The sequence below is a fragment of the Schistocerca nitens genome, chromosome 10, assembly GCF_023898315.1.
Source record: "Schistocerca nitens isolate TAMUIC-IGC-003100 chromosome 10, iqSchNite1.1, whole genome shotgun sequence".
Lineage (NCBI taxonomy): Eukaryota > Metazoa > Arthropoda > Insecta > Orthoptera > Acrididae > Schistocerca > Schistocerca nitens.
The window spans coordinates 44,968,229-44,985,526 of NC_064623.1; the positions used below are offsets into that span (position 1 = coordinate 44,968,229).

At 40.8% G+C, this 17,298-nt stretch overlaps 1 non-coding gene across 1 annotated transcript; it reads right to left on the bottom strand.

Annotated features, from left to right (window-relative positions):
- Positions 1 to 8,922: 8,922 nt before the first annotated feature.
- Positions 8,923 to 8,997, bottom strand: Trnat-ugu (transfer RNA threonine (anticodon UGU)). The gene has a single exon. It is a non-coding gene; the product is annotated as a tRNA-Thr (tRNA).
- Positions 8,998 to 17,298: the final 8,301 nt, after the last annotated feature.

Sequence of the window (17,298 nt, forward strand, 5' to 3'; positions counted from 1 at the left end):
CCATACACCTAAAAATTACAAAATATGTGTCGTACAGCAATGCTTACATACATTATGTATGTCCATATTACAAGTCCTATTGCTTATAACATACCTTATTATTAACAGAAACTACTCATACAGTGTGGTGCCAAAAGGCACAAATAGCTTTGTACGGGAAGTGGAACTGTGGGCTACAAGTAGTCTCCCTGATAAGATGGCCTACGTGTCTACTTTTGCATCCGTATGACTCAACCAAACTGACAAATATAACTTTCACTATTCAACAGGACACCTTGGTAGGTGTCACCCCCATAGATAAGCGCGTGCGCATACAGCTGCCTACTATTTTGCTACCGTGCTGCCACACCAACTGTCAGTTAATGATAACATCTTTAAAAAGTAGAAAACAGTATCAATTTCACATTGCAGGAAATGTTAACAATTTAGTTTTACAAAATAACGTAGCATCCCGATGAAACGTACAAAGTCTTGAGGACTTACCGCAACCCTCTATTTTGTATTACAGTACCAAAAATTACTACATTCCATACATGGAGTTAGTGCTAAAACCAGCCGGCCGCTGTGGCCGAGCGGTTATATGCGCTTCAGTCCGAAACCGCGCTGCTGCAACGGTCACAGGTTCGAATCCTGCCCCGGGCATGGATGTGTGTGATGTCCTTAGTTACGTTTAAGTAGTTCTAAGTCTAGGGGACTGATGACCTCAGATGTTAGGTCCCATAGTGCATAGAGCCATTTTAATGCTAAAATCAAAAATAACTATTTTGTTATATGTTATCCACACATTCTCGAAAGAAATAAAATAAGCTGAGAGACGTAAAACAGTTACATCTTCTTTCGAATTACATTGTTATTGTAACCTTTGGCAAGAAATCTCCAGTTAGGCAATAAAAAACATTACACAGCGCCATCTGAAGCATCCGACACAATTATCATTTATGGCGGGAAGGCCGCATTCAAAGCCAAAGCCTTATATGTACATCGAGGTGTGACCATCACAACTGACACTTATTATGAGCAACTGAGACGTCTTGCAGACGCAGTCCACCAACAACGACCAGTAAGACTGCGAGAAGTGACGCTACCTCACAACAACACCCGCCCACATTCTGCTAGACTGGCAATAACGCTGATTTGGGAAGTCATTCCGCAACCACCTTATTTACCTTTTTTTCGGATGAAAATGCGCTCCGAACAACACCCGACGGCTTCTTCGCGTCACAACCACATGGTATGTACAGTCGCGTTATCGAAAATTTACCCGAGCGTTGGCAGAAAAGGAGAATATATTATTGATGACTAAATCTTTGTTAGGTGTATCTGTTGTGTTTACGAAACTTAAGCAAAAACGCTGAGAACCAAATATTTATGTCAACAAATTTCATCACATGTGAAACCTAGCCTAAATTTCAATATACAGGGTGGTCCATTGATCGTGACCGAGCCAAATATCTAACGAAATAAGCATCAAACGAAAAAACTACAAAGAGCGAAACTTGTCTAGCTTGAAGGGAGAAACCAGATGGCACTATGGTTGGCCCGCTAGATGGCGCTGCCATAGGTCAAACGGATATTAACTGCGTTTTTTTTAAATAGCAACCCCCATTTTTATTACATATTCGTGTAGTACGTAAAGAAATATCAATCTTTTCGGTGGACCACATTTTTCGCTTTGTGATAGATGGCGCTGTAATAGTCACAAACATAAGGCTCACAATTTTAGACGAACAGTTGGTAAAAGGTAGGTTTTTTTAAATTAAAATACAGAACGTAGGTACGTTTGAACATTTTATTTCAGTTGTTCCAGTGTGATACATGTACCTTTATGAACTTATCATATTTGAGAACGCATGCTGTTACAGCGTGATTACCTGTAAATACCACATTAATGCAATAAATGCTTAAAATGATGTCCGTCAACCTCAATGCATTTGGCAATACGTGTAACGACATTCCCCTCAACAGCGAGTAGTTCGCCTTCTGTAATGTTCGCACATGCATTCACAATACGCTGACGCATGTTGTCAGGCGTTGTCGGTCGATCACGACAGCAAATATCCTTCAACTTTCTCCATAGAAAAAATTCCGGGGACTTCAGATCCGGTGAACGTGAGGGCCATGATATGGTGCTTCGACGACCAATCCACCTGTCATGAAATATGCTATTCAATACCGCTTCAACCGCACGCGAGCTATGTGCCGGACATCCATAATGTTGGAAGTACATCGCCATTCTGTCATGCAGTAAAATGTCTTGTAGTAACATCGGTAGAGCATTACGTTGGAAATCAGCATACATTGCACCATTTAGATTGCCATCGATAAAATGGGGGCCAATTATCCTTCCTCCCATAATGCCGCACCATACATTAACCCGCAAAGGTCGCTGATATTCCACTTGTCGCAGCCATCGTGAATTTTCCGTTGCCCAATAGTGCATATTATGCTGGTTTACGTTATCACTGTTGGTGAATGACGCTTCGTCGCTAAATAGAACGCGTGCGAAAAATCTGTCATCGCCCCGTAATTTCTCTTGTGCCCAGTGGCAGAACTACACGACGTTCAAATTCGTCGCCATGGAATTCCTAGTGCATAGAAATGTGGTACGCGTGCAATCGATGTTGATGTGGCATTCTCAACATCGACGTTTTTGAGATTCCCGATTCTCGCGCAATTTGTCTGCTACTGATGTGCGGATTAGCCGCGACAGCAGCTAAAAACACCTACTTTGGCATCCTCATTTGTTGCAGGTCGTGGTTAACGTTTCACATGTGGGTGAACACTCCCTGTTTCCTTAAAAAACGTAAGTATGCGGCGAACGGTCCGGACCCGTAAATGGTGTCGTCCAGGATACCGAGCAGCATACATCTACATCTATATCTACATCTACATGATTACTCTGAAATTCACATTTAAGTGCTTGGCAGAGGGTTCATCGAACCACAATCATACTATCTCTCTACCATTCCACTCCCGAACAGCGCGCGGGAAAAACGAACACCTAAACCTTTCTGTTCGAGCTCTGATTTCTCTTATTTTATTTTGATGATCATTCCTACCTATGTAGGGTGGGCTCAACAAAATGCTTTCGCATTGGTGACTCAAATGTCGTAAATAGATCTCGCCGAGACGAAACACGTCTTTGCTTTAATGACTTCCATCCCAACTCGCGTATCATATCTGCCACACTCTCTCCCCTACTACGTGATAATACAAAACGAGCTGCCCTTTTTTGCACCCTTTCGATGTCCTCCGTCAATCTCACCTGGTAAGGATTCCACACCGCGCAGCAATATTCTAACAGAGGACGAACGAGTGTAGTGTCTCTTTAGTGGACTTGTTGCATCTTCTAAGTGTCCTGCCAATGAAACGCAACCTTTGGCTCGCCTTCCCCATAATATTATCTATCTGGCCTGTCCAACTGAAGTTGTTCGTAATTTTAACACCCAGGTACTTAGTTGAATTGACAACCTTGATAATTGTACTATTTAGCGAGTAATCGAATTCCAACGGTTTTCTTTTGGAACTCATGTGGATCACCTCACATTTTTCGTTATTTAGCGTCAACTACCATCTGCCACACAATACAGAAATCTTTTCTAAATCGCTTTTCAACTGATACTGGTCTTCGGATGACCTTACTAGACGGTAAATTACAGCATCATATGCGAACAACCTAACAGAACTGCTCAGATTGTCACCCAGGTCATTTATATACATCAGGAACAGCAGAGGTCCCAGGACGCTTCCCTGGCGAGCACCTGATATCACTTCACTCGATGATTTGCCGTCTATTACTACGAACTGCGACCTTCCTGACAGGAAATCACGAATGCAGTCGCACAACTGAGACGATACCCCATAGGCCCTCAGCTTGATTAGAAGTCGCTTGTGAGGAACGCTGTCAAAAGCTTTCCGGAAATCTAGAAATACGGAATCAACTTGAGATCCCCTGTCGATAGCGGCCATTACTTCGTGCGAATAAAGAGGTAGCTGCGTTGCACAAGAACGATGTTATCTGAAACCATGCTGATTACGTATCAATAGATCGTTCCCTTCGAGGTGATTCATAATGTTTGAATACAGTATATGTTCCAAAACCCTACTGCAAAGCGACGTCAATGATATAGGTCTGTAGTTCGATGGATTACTCCTACTACCGTTCTTAAACACTGGTGCGACCTGCGCAATTTTGCAATCTGTAGGTACAGATCTATCGGTGAGGGAGCGATTGTATATGATTGCTAAGTAGGGAGCTATTGTATCAGCGTAATCTAAAAGGAACCTAATCGGTATACAATCTGGACCAGAAGACTTGCCCGTATCAAGCGATTTGAGTTGCTTCGCAACCCCTAAGATATCTACTTCTAAGAAACTCATGCTAGCAGCTGTTCGTGTTTCAAATTATGGAATATTCCATTCGTCTTCCCTGGTGAAGGAATTTCGGAAAACTGCGTTCAATAACTCCGCTTTAGCGGCACAGTCATCGGTAACAGTACCATCGGCACTGCACACCGAAGGTATTGACTGCGTCTTGCCGCTTGTGTACTTTACATACGACAAGAATTTCTTCGGATTTTCTACCAAATTTCGAGGCATCTCGCATTGAATTCCGTGCCAAATTTCGCGCGTCTGTAAAATTTAGCCAATCTTCGGAATTTCTCGTTCTTCTGAACATCGCATGCTTTTTCCGTTGCCTCTGCAACAGCGTTCGGACCTGTTTTGTGTACCATGGGGGATCAGTTCCATCTCTTACCAATTAATGAGTTATGAATCTCTCAATTGCTGTTGCTACTATATCTTTGAATTTGAGCCACATCTCGTCTACATTTGCATAGTCAGTTCGGAAGGAATGGAGATTGTCTCTTAGGAAGGCTTGTAGTGACACTTTATCCGCTTTTTTAAATAAAATTATTTTGCGTTTGTTTCTGATGGATTTGGAACGACCTTGTGGTCACTAATCCCTGTATCAGTCATGATAATGCTCTGGATTGTTTGTGGCTAAGAGGTGAAGTGTGTTTTCGCAACCATTTACAATTCGCGTGGGTTCGTGGACTAACTGCTCGAAATAATTTTCAAAGAAAGCATTTAGGACAATCTTGGAAGATGTTTTCTGCCTACCACCGGTTTTGAACAAGTATTTTTGCCAACATATCGAGGGAAGGTTGAAGTCCCCACCAACTATAACCGTATGAGTGGGGTATTTATTTGTTACGAGACTGAAATTTTCTCTGAACTGTTCAGCAACTATGTTATCGGAGTCTGGGGGTCGGTAGAAGGAGCCAATTATTAACTTAGCTCGGCTGTTAAGTATAACCTCCACCCATACCAATTCGCATAGAGTATCTACTTCTTCACTACAAGATAAACCACTATTGACAGACACAAACACTCCACCACCAATTCTGCCTAATCTATCTTTCCTGAACACATAGGACACGCCCGTTGGGCATTTTGATCTCAATAGCCATACGTCAACACGATATCGACCTTTTCCGCAATTGGTAAACGGTCAATTTTAACACGGGTAATCTATCACGAAGCAAATACCGTCCCCACTGGCGGAATGTTACGTGATACCACGTACTTATACGTTAGTGACTATTACAGCGCCATCTATCAAAAAGCGAAAAAAGTGGTCCAACTAAAACATTCATATTTCTTTACGTACTACACGAATATGTAATAAAAAAGGGGGGTTCCATTTTTTAAAAAACGCAGTTGATATCCGTTTGACCTATGGCAGCGCCATCTAGCTGGCCAAACATAGCGCCATCTAGTTTCCCCTTCAAGCTAGACGAGTTTCGTTCTTTGTAGTTTTTTCGTTTGATGCGTATTTCGTGAGATATTTGGCCCGGTCACTATCAATGGACCACCCTGTATATATAAGGTTGTTGGGTGCCAATTGAACTGCCCTTCCCACCTCGCAGTATTGGAGCTGTTGTGTTCAGAGAGCGAAGGTGCAGTCGTATGGAGTTCTAGGATCTTAGCCCTCCTCCCACCCTGCTTCCACCTATGTAGCCGCTGGCACAATGTCGCCGACCTGTACCTGTGACGTCATTGTTCCGTGTAAGTAGATTGACAATGACGTCTCCGGGGACGCCAGTGTCTATGTACTACCAGCCTGCCAGGGAGCTGCATCCAGCGCTCTCCCTTTCATCGTGGAAGCAATCGCGGTAAGAGTGTCTCGGCCCAGCCCGTAATGTATGCTCCATTGTCCGGACCGGACATATTGTTACGGAGAGAGCAGTGGGCTCCCCGGGGAAATATGTCGGCTCCTCATGTCGTCTGCTCACAGACACTGCCGAAGGAGCCGCCATTGTCGCAGATAACGAGGCCATTTTCCGGCGAGGCACTCACTGTGTGGTTGCATCAAGAGAAATCGCACAATGAAGCTTCACAGAGATCAATTTCGGGAACAAGTTTCCTTACCGTAATCTAACGATTCGTTGAGCACACCTTTCGTGTATCTGTGAAGAGGCACTTCGGCTTTTTTTTACAACTGGTGCAACTACATCGCCATTATCATTAAAAAATATTTTATATTACAAATAATTGACATATACAGGGGATAGGCAAAATAATGTGGACAACGGCGCTCAGGCTGATGCTGTATTCCTTCAGTTCAGTAAGGCATTTGACACCGTCCCGCATTGCCGTTAAATGAAAAAACTACGGAGTATCGGAGCGGACCTGCGATTGGGTTCAAGACTTTCTTGCAGATACAGCTCAACACGTCGCTCTTAAGGGGGGGTAGGACGTGAAACGAGCCGACTTGGAGCAGGAGAGACACCACAGGACATTTTAATTTGCACTGTCTATACTTTTACAAATAAATCCATAAAACTTTGTTAGCCTGACCAGGAAGGATTTAGGATTCCACTCATAGCAGTGGAAGTTCAAAAACATAATAAAACAAATTTTTTTACATGGAAATTTCATCATTTTTTTCACTTAGTATTGGCTGCATTTGTTGCTGTAGGTACACTTTTCTTCATAAGTGAGAGATATTCTTAGTTGAATTTTGCACAGCATACAAACCATACTTACAGGTGTATGAAACTCTAGAATTCCCCAAATCTGTTAAAAACTGTGATAAAAATTTAGATAATTAACTATAAAATTCGACTTTTCTCTAAACACGAAGTTTAAAATGTAACAACCCATTCATTTTTTCATAGATTAAATAAATTCCAGAGTTTCATACACCTATAAGCATGGTTTGTAAGCTGTGCAAAATTCATCGAAGAATCTCTTACTTATAAAGAAAAGTGTACCTATAGCAACAAATGCAGCCAACAGTAGGCCTAAGCGAAAAAAATCATGAAATTTCACTTTTAAAAAATATTATTTTTTGTGTTTTTGAACTTCTACTGCTATGAGTGTGAATCCTGAATCCTTCCTGGTCATGCTGACAAAGTTGTATGAATTTATTTGTAAAATTATAGACAGTGCAAATTAAAATGTCCTGTGGTGCCTCTCATTCTTGAAGACCCCCCCCTTTCCGGAGCTAAATCGACAGATGTGAAGATAACATCCGTAGTACCACAGGGAAGTGTGATAGGACCGTTGCTGTTTACAATATATATAAACGATTTAGTAGAAATCGTCGGATGCTCTTTAGGCTATTCGCAGCCAAAGTAGCAACGCCAGAAGATAGTAAGAATTTTCAGAAGACGTACAGAGAACTGATGAATGGTGCAGAGTCTGGCAGTTGGCCCTGAACATGAATAAATGCAGTGTATTGCGCATACATAGGAAAAGAAATCCACTACTGTACAGCTACAATATTGATGACAAACAGCTGGATACAGCGTCTGCCGTAAAATATCTGCGCGTAACTATGCAGAGCGCCCTTAAGTCGAAAGACCATGTAAGACAGATAGCAGGAAAAGCAGACACAAGACTCAGATTCATCGGAAGAATATTAAGGAAATGTAACTCATACACGAAAGACGTGTCTTATAAGGCGCTTTTCGCCCGATTCTTGAATATTGTTCACCTATCTGGGATCCTTATCAGGTAGGACTGATAGAGGGGATAGAGAAGATCCAACGAAGAGCGGCGCGTTTCGTCACGGGATCTTTTAGCTGGCGAGACAGCGTTACAGAGGTGGTAAACAAACTCCACTGGCAGACGTTACAAGAGAGATGTCGTGCATGTCGGATAGACTTAGTACTGAAATTTCGGGATAGCACTTTTCAGGAGGAGTCAGACAACATATTACTTCCCCCCCTCCGACCAACATCTCGCAAATTGACTACGAGGAGACAATTAATTAGAGCCAATACAGAGGCTTACCGATAATCATTCTTCCCACGTACTATTAGCGTATGGAACAGAGTTGGAGGGATCAGACAGTGGTACCGAAAGTACCCTGCACCACACACTATTAGGTGACTTGCGAAGTACGACGTAGATGTAGATGTAGACCCGTACTTACTTTGGAATGGTTTATTAATAAGGCGTTAGACCCCCATTTTCCCGTTATACGGCTGCGATTCTTCTTGGAATAGTGGCATATAATGAGTGTACTGTCTCCAGTGGAATGTTATGCCACTCTTCGAACAGAACCTCTCCTAACTTCTGTAGTGACGAGGGGGGAGGAAATCTGCTCCGGACTCTCGCTCCAGTACCACCGACAAGGGTAGATACTGATACTGTTGAACTCCAGGGGCTTTGCGGGCCATGGAAGACGCTGCAGTTCAATTACATGCTCCTCATACCGCGATTGTACTGCTCTGGCCGTGTGAATGGGTGCATTATCGTCCTAAAATATGGTATCATTGTTGGGAACAACATGCAAATCATGGGGTGCACATGATTACCTAAAACGTTCACATAATTGAAATGATAATTAAATGGACACCCTAGCTGCAAACAGGCGTTGATGTACTTCATTGGGGACATGTTGAAAATGTGTGCCCCGACCGGGACTCGAACCCGGGATCTCCTGCTTACATGGCAGACGCTCTATCCATCTGAGCCACCGCGGGCACAGAGGGTAGTGCGTCTGCAGGGACTTATCCCTTGCACGCTCCCCGTGACATCCACATTCCCAAATTGTCCACACCACTACATTCGTAGTGCGCCTAATAGATGTTTGCCCATCATACTCATTACTCGTGGCAGATTAATCTACCAAGTCCCGTACGAGTTCGGGCATAGCGTGTGCGTTCGCACAAGAAGGTCAATGGCCAGGAAGCCATATTTTAACTATATATGACGGTAGTATCTGTTCCCGTCATATATAGTTCACATAATTATTCGCTGTAAAATGGCCTTTCAGAGTAATGATGGGACCAGCAGAATACCATGATATGGCTGCCCACACCATCACACTTCCACCTCCATCCTTAACTGTTGGAATCAAGCAATCAGGATTGTAGGCTTCTTTTCGCGTTCTCCAGACGTAAACCTGGCCCGATGATGGAAATAACGAAAACGTTGAATCGTCGGACCATATGACGTGTTTCCACTGATACGCCGTCCAGGATTTATGCTTCTGACACAATGTTTTACGCTTTTTTCCTTTGGTTGTCGTCACTAATAGTTTCGGTATAGCAGCTCGTCCAAGAATATACCGCTCTCGGCGGACAGTGTCGATAGATACGGTGTCTCGAAGATGGCTATTGAGCTCAGCAGTCACTTTAGCCGCCGTAGATTTGTGTTGTTTTGACACAATTCGTGTTAGCGTCGTTTAGTTTTGATTTGCTCCCGTTATTACGTTTACACGATACTGTCTTTCCATGTTTTGTGTTGGCTGTCATGACTGTTGAAACAGTTGCTCTCGAGTAAGTTGGCTGTCTGGGTTACTGATGCTCCAGCTGACTGGGCCCCCACAACCTGCCCTCTTTGGACCTCTGTTACGTCTTTCACCGTACGTGGCCCTCGGTCTCTGAATGCAAATACGAAGTCTGTGCACTACTCGTAAGCAGCCTGCACTGCTGCCCAGTCCGTACTGAACAAGCACATTCCAGTGCGACAAGCGCCTTACTTGCGTTGTTAACCATCAAACAGAACCGTCCCATTACTACCACTATTCCACGGCCGATCGTTCCTTACATTCCGAATAACCCCCATACTTATCTTTTACGCACGTTCTCCTCGACGACAGCAAGTAACACAAGCTGTATCAGAGTTTTGGTTTATGCTCTGTCGATATACAACGTTTGGTACCGACCTAGCTGTCTGACATTTGGGTGTTAGCACAGTGCGGTCCTGAGTCAACTTCGTCAACACTCGTTCTGCAGTCTTTTCATTCCAGCCAGTTGCCTGTGTGATCTCATCTCCTATGATGCTCCCATGTGTCTCATTCCATTAACGAGATGTTTCTTATTGTCCGAAAGACGGCAACACATTCCACCCACATCGTCTGTGTGTGCTGATGAAAATTTCCAATAACGTTGGACTCACTCACCAGCCATCATGTGCTCACTTCATTCTTACTCTCGTAACGGAACAGGTCAACATGTCATCTTTATTTCAACCTAAAAATTTGTTTTATGCTACATTCTCCATGGCCGATGAAATATATCATTTGTGCTGAAGTCGTATTTTTACAATTTCTGAGTCCTGAGAAATTCTTTACTTACATTTGCTTACGATTATTTAGAAGTAGGTAGTTCTTGTAGGACACAAAACAATCAAAATAAGTTTTCAGTTTAAGTATTTTAATGAAAATTGTTTTGTACGTAATGCTGTAATTTCACAGCGTCTGTAACATTTCACATCCATTTAAGACATTTCCAAAGATTTATCGGGGATTGAAACCGAACTGTAGTAGTAATTGTTACAGTTTCCATCTGCATTTTTCAATATCTCTTAATTAAAAATTAGGGTTATGTGAAAATTAGTTTACCATTGCCATTTTATCATAATTATTCAAATCTCATAGTCTGGCAAATTCACGTAAAATATGTTCAAAGAGATGTAAAGACTAATTATAGCCAGTGAAACAGAAAGATTAAAATTTGGTTGTTTCATTATTTTCACATTGGCATCTGTGTGACTATTGTCAAATCATCAGACCTTTCTGTAAATTACTGTGTGTTAAAATTATTACCTACATAAGAATACCTAATTTCAGCAGCACACTTGAGATCTTAAAAAGTTTGGGTATGAAAGCAAAAACCGGGTGACACTGATGAATTCAAAAGCGCTATATTTTAAGATCGCACCATGTGCAAATTTAAATAAATGCTAGGTTCATAGTCTCACAATGGGAAAAAAGTGTACACCTCCGACAAAGCAAAAATCAAGAACGAGAGAAGTCAAATTTCAATCAACTACAAGCACGTCAACAGTATATTTACCTGTATTGTTGAAGAATATGAATGCATGCTCTTTTTAGGAAATCGTCATAGCGCTGTCCTCACAATTCTCAATTAATATGAGATAAGTATATACAGTTTTGGTTATTCATTTCATTTATACGTTTATTCAGGCTTCGCACAGTCACGAGAAGAACACCGCACAATGTGAAGAAGCATAATTTTTGTTCTGGTATGTAAAATTATTATTCCATTCGAACAGATTTCCAAATTAAAAATAGAAGTTTTGGTGGGAGTAGCAAGGGACCTGTTAGACATCTTTAATCTTCTTGAAACTGAAGTAAAGTATTAAATCTTGAAAGCAGTCTGTCACTTTCATATTTTTTCAGTTCCGAAAGTTTCCTTATAGAGGTGTTAGATTCGAGCAAAATTGAAGTCATAGTCTCTTGTTCATCCGGAGATGTTTGCCCTATTGATATATCGGTATTTTTGATTCTTATTACAAGGCTTGAAGAGGTAATATTCACTGGATTATCAGTACTTTTGTGAGATGTTACTTTTATATCTTTGCAGAGTGCGTGATATTCGAAGCACGGAGCAAAATCGCGTTTCCATTAATCGACCTAGATATTAGGGTACTTAAACTCGTCACACTCCTTTTACATGAGCTTCTCTCAAAATTTACTGGGACTGATAGGTTTTCTTTTCTTTCAACATTTCACTTATTGTGGTCTTTTGTACCACGTGCTGTATGCAGTATGCTGTGAGTGCTGTTATGGTTTAATTATATTTTGAAAGCAGTTACAAATTTTGGCTTCTTAAACATTCTAAAATTATCCGAGATTCCATACCAATATCTTCAAATTGTCATGTATTTACAATCGAGAGCCACTATGTTATCGGTGTGTCATTTCTACGCAACATATATTTTGTCTTCAGCACAGACAGTAATTATCCTGAATTTTCGCTGTCATCAGTATTATGCATTTCAGTAATAATGATGAGCAATAAGTTCCTTTGCATAATTTTACAGCGCTGAAGGTATGTTACTTGCGCCATCTGCTGAAGGGAAATCCGAAATTTGTGGTAAGGTCTTATGGGACCAAACGCCAGAGGTCGTCGGTCCCTAAGTTTACGCACTACTTATCTAACTCAATCTAACTTACACTAAGGAGAACACGCATACCAATGCCCGAGGGAGGACTCGAACCTCCGACGGGGGGAGCCGCGCGGACCGTAACAAGACGCCTCAGACCGCACGGCTACTCCGCGTGGCTGTGCTGTAGGAGCTGGCAGTCCATCACTTATATAAAGCGGGACTATTTTACGTCTTCCATGAATTACTTGGAGACGACATCTGATATCACAGAAAACTACACTTGAAGAAATTACCTATTAAATACAACGATTATAAGTTTTAATTTAAGTTGGTGGCAAAGTATTCATGACATTTCACTGGCTGCTCAGCATCAAAAGTGTCTCTATCTCTTATACAGAACTAAATGTTAGTCGTAAGTTTCTAGGGAAGTTCCCCAGCAGCCATCACCTGGGGTGTTTTTCGGGAGTGGAACAGTATACAAACAATCTTTTCCACACATAACCGGTGTAATACTACACTGTGAATGAAATGTTGTTAAGTATTTAATTTATTATTGTTACCATACCTTCCTTCGTATTCTGTTATTTCGTGTAAATGGTACTTAAATCTTTCAAAGCAAGTGAAGCGTTATACTTCATTACTATGTGACTGTAGAAATATTTCCAGACTAGGGTTGGTGCCATTCTGCTGTACAACGTTTGCCCAGCGACAGCGGCGAGAAACTACCGTGTAGACCAGGAGGGGGCAAGTCTTGCATACTGCACACACACCCAACCTTAAGCCCCGACATACGGCATCAAGGGCGTTATTGACTCAGCAATGCTGTAGCAACCCTCATGCCAATGTGTTTGTTGCTCATTCCTGTCGACATCGTAATTAACGTACCATTGATCGCTTTTCACACTTTCTATAGTAACGCAATATTTCAAACCAATGCAAGTTGAGAATAAAAACTACTCCTTCTCTTTGAAAAAGGTTTACGTAGAGACGAAAAATTTCGCACTGTTGCGATGGCTAATCGATATTTCGAATTTTTTCTCGAGTATTACTAAAACATAAAAACACCTGCTATAATCGAGACCAAACAAATACCGAGAAATGCCGATTATTAAGAACTGAGCTGAATGACCGAACATTACCCACTATAATATTTTGTGATCTCTCAAAGTCTTTTGATTGTGTGAATCATGAAATTCTTCTAGATAAGCTTAAGTATTGTGGTATGAGTGGGACAGTGCACTAATGGTTTAATTCACACTTAATTGGAGGAATGCAGATGGTTGAAATTAACGGTAGAGATAGTCTGCAAAAACCAGCAGAGTCCTCTAACTAGGGAGGTATCAAGAATGGTGACCCACAGGGTTCAGCCTTGGGTCACTTATTGTTCTTAATATATATTAACCACTTGTCAGTCTATATTGATGAAGATGCAAAGCTAGTTCCGTTTGCTGATGATACAAGTACAGTAATCACACCCAACAAGCAAGAATCAGCTGAGGAAACTGCAGATAACGTCTTTCAGAAATTTATTACGTGGTTCTCTGCAAATGGACTCCACTAAATTTGAGAAAACATAGTTTTTACAATTCTGTAAGATAAATTGCACGACACTGTTGATAAATATAGACTATGAACAGATGTCAGTTTCTAAGGCAGAATACTCAAAATTTCTGGGTGTGTGCATTGATGAGAAACTGAAACGGTTACGGTCAGCTACTTATGCTATTAGGGTTTTTCAAAATTTTTGTGATAAACATATCAGTAAATTAGCCTACTATGCCTGTTTTCATTCACTGCTTTCATATGGCATCATATTTTGGGACAATTCGTCATTAAGAGAGAAAGTATCCATCGCACAAAAGCGTGTAATCAGAATAGCAGCTGGAGCCCACCCAAGATCACCTTGCAGACATTTAATTAAGGAACTCGGGATATTCACGGTACCTTCGAAATACATATGTTCACTTATGAAATTTGTCATTAATAACCCATCCCAATTCAAAAATAACAGCGAAATGCATAGCTACAACACTAGAAGAAAGGATGATCTTCACTATTCTGGACTAAATCTCACTTTGGCGCAGAAAGGGGTGAATTACGCTGCTACAAAAATCTTTGGTCATTTGCCTAATAGTATTAAGAGTCCGACAGATAGCCAACCAACATTTAAAAGCAAATTAAAAGAATTTCTGAACAACAACGCCTTCTACTCAATATTTCAATTCTTAAATATAATGTAGTAACTGTAAAAAATTAATTATTATTTTGTGTAAAGAAAACTTACGTTGAAGTGACGCTACGGTCGCAGGTGCGAGTTCTGCCTCGGACATGGATGTGTGTGATGTCCTCAGGTTAGTTAGCTTTAAGTAGTTCTAAGTTTTAGGGGACTGATGACCTCAGATGGTAAGTCCCATAGTGCTCAGAGCCATTTGAACCGTTTTTGTGTGACGGAAGCCAGCGCAACCTGGAGCCGTGAGCGAAGGGTCGCCAATTCAGCTCGCATATGTACACAGCAATCACAGTTCCCATGCATTACTGCAGTCGCCCCTGCTCGTAGAAATATATAACGAACGAATGTTGTACTCACCTTATTAGCAGCGGGAACGCGAGGTGCTGTCTCTGACGGTCTATCCGACGCTCCACGACATATGGCAACAGGGACGCCAATGTCTCAGCACTGCTGTACCAATCGTTATGCTGGTTTTTACTGGCTTTCTTATCAAAAAGCACTGGTCACTTTTTCCGTTGTCTATAATAACGCAAAATTTCAATGCAAATTTTGTGAATAAAAGTTACTCCTGTTTAAAGAAATGCTTATGTAAAAGCGAATTATTTTAGCACTGTTAAATAAAAACTAAACATTTTAGAGAGACATGCCGCCGGTTAGAAAACTAAACCTTTCTTTCAGATTCTACGAGCCTGGCAGCCGCTGCAAATAATTTAAGGGGCTCCGGAACGCCCTATACTTGCAATGTTAAAATAACGCTTATAAATTACATCTTTCCTCACAAAGTATTTGAGGTAAGAAGTTGAACTTTTTACAGATTATTTATTGGAATATGGGCTACAACTTAACACAGCGATTTTACAAAATTTTTGTTCAGTTATTAAAGATGATTTTTTTTCAATTGTAATGAAAATTCACAACATTTTTTTGCAATTTTCTATTTATATATTCAAAAATATACAGTTTTTTGGAAAAAGGCTGTGTTAAATTATGCAGAAGGTACTGTATAACATTTACTGAAAGTTTGAAACAAATATGTTTGGAAGATCCTTAGAAAACATGTAATTAGTATGAGAAAATAAAAGTTTTGGGAATCGAGCGACAAAGATTGGATTAACTTTTTAGTGCACTCCAGGTCCATAGGATGGATTATCTTCATCCTCTGCAAACTCCTCCTCCAGCTTCCTCTTGTTCCTCCTCCTGTTTACTCTTGTTTGTATTTCTAGACTCTTTACAGCCCTATCTGCAGCCCGAAGGCGTTCCTTGTCTAAAGCAAGCATCGCTCGTACCATGTTAGAACCTATCTTCATTGCCATATTTCTAAATACCTTGCACCTTACAATGTTGCCATCATTTAAAGTCGCAACAGCATCATACACACCAAAGTGAAGTGTTTCTATTCCAACAAATACAGTCTTGGGGATTCTCGACCATATAACACTATTTACACTTTCATTGGGGTTTTTGAGTTTTTCCGTGAATACACTTTTTCAACAGTTCAGGTGCTGCTAAGTCTCTGAAAATAGGTTTTATCACCTCCATTATTGCAAGAGGCAGACTATGCTTATGAGTGTACACTTCACCAGTTAGCAATCCTTTGTTATATTTACACCGTCTTTTTCTTTGGGACACAAGCTATGTTGGGGATTTTCATCCGTTGAAGAAGTATGAAAAAAAAAGAGCCCAAACAGCCTTCTTCATTTCGTCGACACTTTGTGTATTTTGCCTAATAGCCATTCCATAATAGTTCTGTATTTTGTCAATTACACTGTCAGTTAACCTTCCCTTCCCATCCAACCCTTTACCATCACTGAGTTTTTGTTTTTTGTACGAAGCTTTCAGTCGACGAAGTCTTGTTCCCATTCGCTTCTGTACGTGTCCAATACAGTCAAATTTCTGCACTACAACATCATCACCATAGGGCTTCAGTACCTAATGAACACGGACGTTAATAATAACACCATTTGACATCGTTTTAACAGCGCCACAGTGGGTCACGCCCATGTAGAACACATTTCAAAAAAAAATTAAAAATAGTTGTAGTCTTCGGAATTGAATAAATTATATATCTATTAAAAGGTAATAGTCTGCAGATTCAGGAAACGCAAAAAAGTAAAAATTGAACTTTTCATGATTTTGAGCCTTTCCGGAGCCCCTTAATAAGATTCACATTCAGATTTTCTCAAAGTTGCGAGATAACATCCCAGGCAGGAAGACCTGGTCACAGGATTCTAGTTCTGGTATAAGATTTTATTTGCAAAAGCTATGCTTGTTATACTGGGAATCAAGACGAAACCACGATTTTGAGTTACGGAATTTATTGCTGTACAGTGAACGGACTGGTGAAATACTCTCTGGTGGTATAAGCACAGGACTTTCAACTTGACGTCGGATAGGCATATATAGAGGAATATCTGTAGTGTTTTAATTGCTAAACAAATGGGTATTTACAATTCCATAACCCCTGACAACCGAGCTAGTTTACTGAGTGCTTATACGCGTCTGCCTAAATTAAACAACTTATTACACTGTTAATAATATTCCTACATTAGTTATTCTCTTTTATGCTGAGCCGTTGCATTAATGTATGTTTCTTTTTTATATAAATCACAGCTCATATTCATTCTATTACATTACACTGATAGTAAAGAAAAAGAGTCACAACTATTTTTATTTTATTACATTACAACACTTAAAAA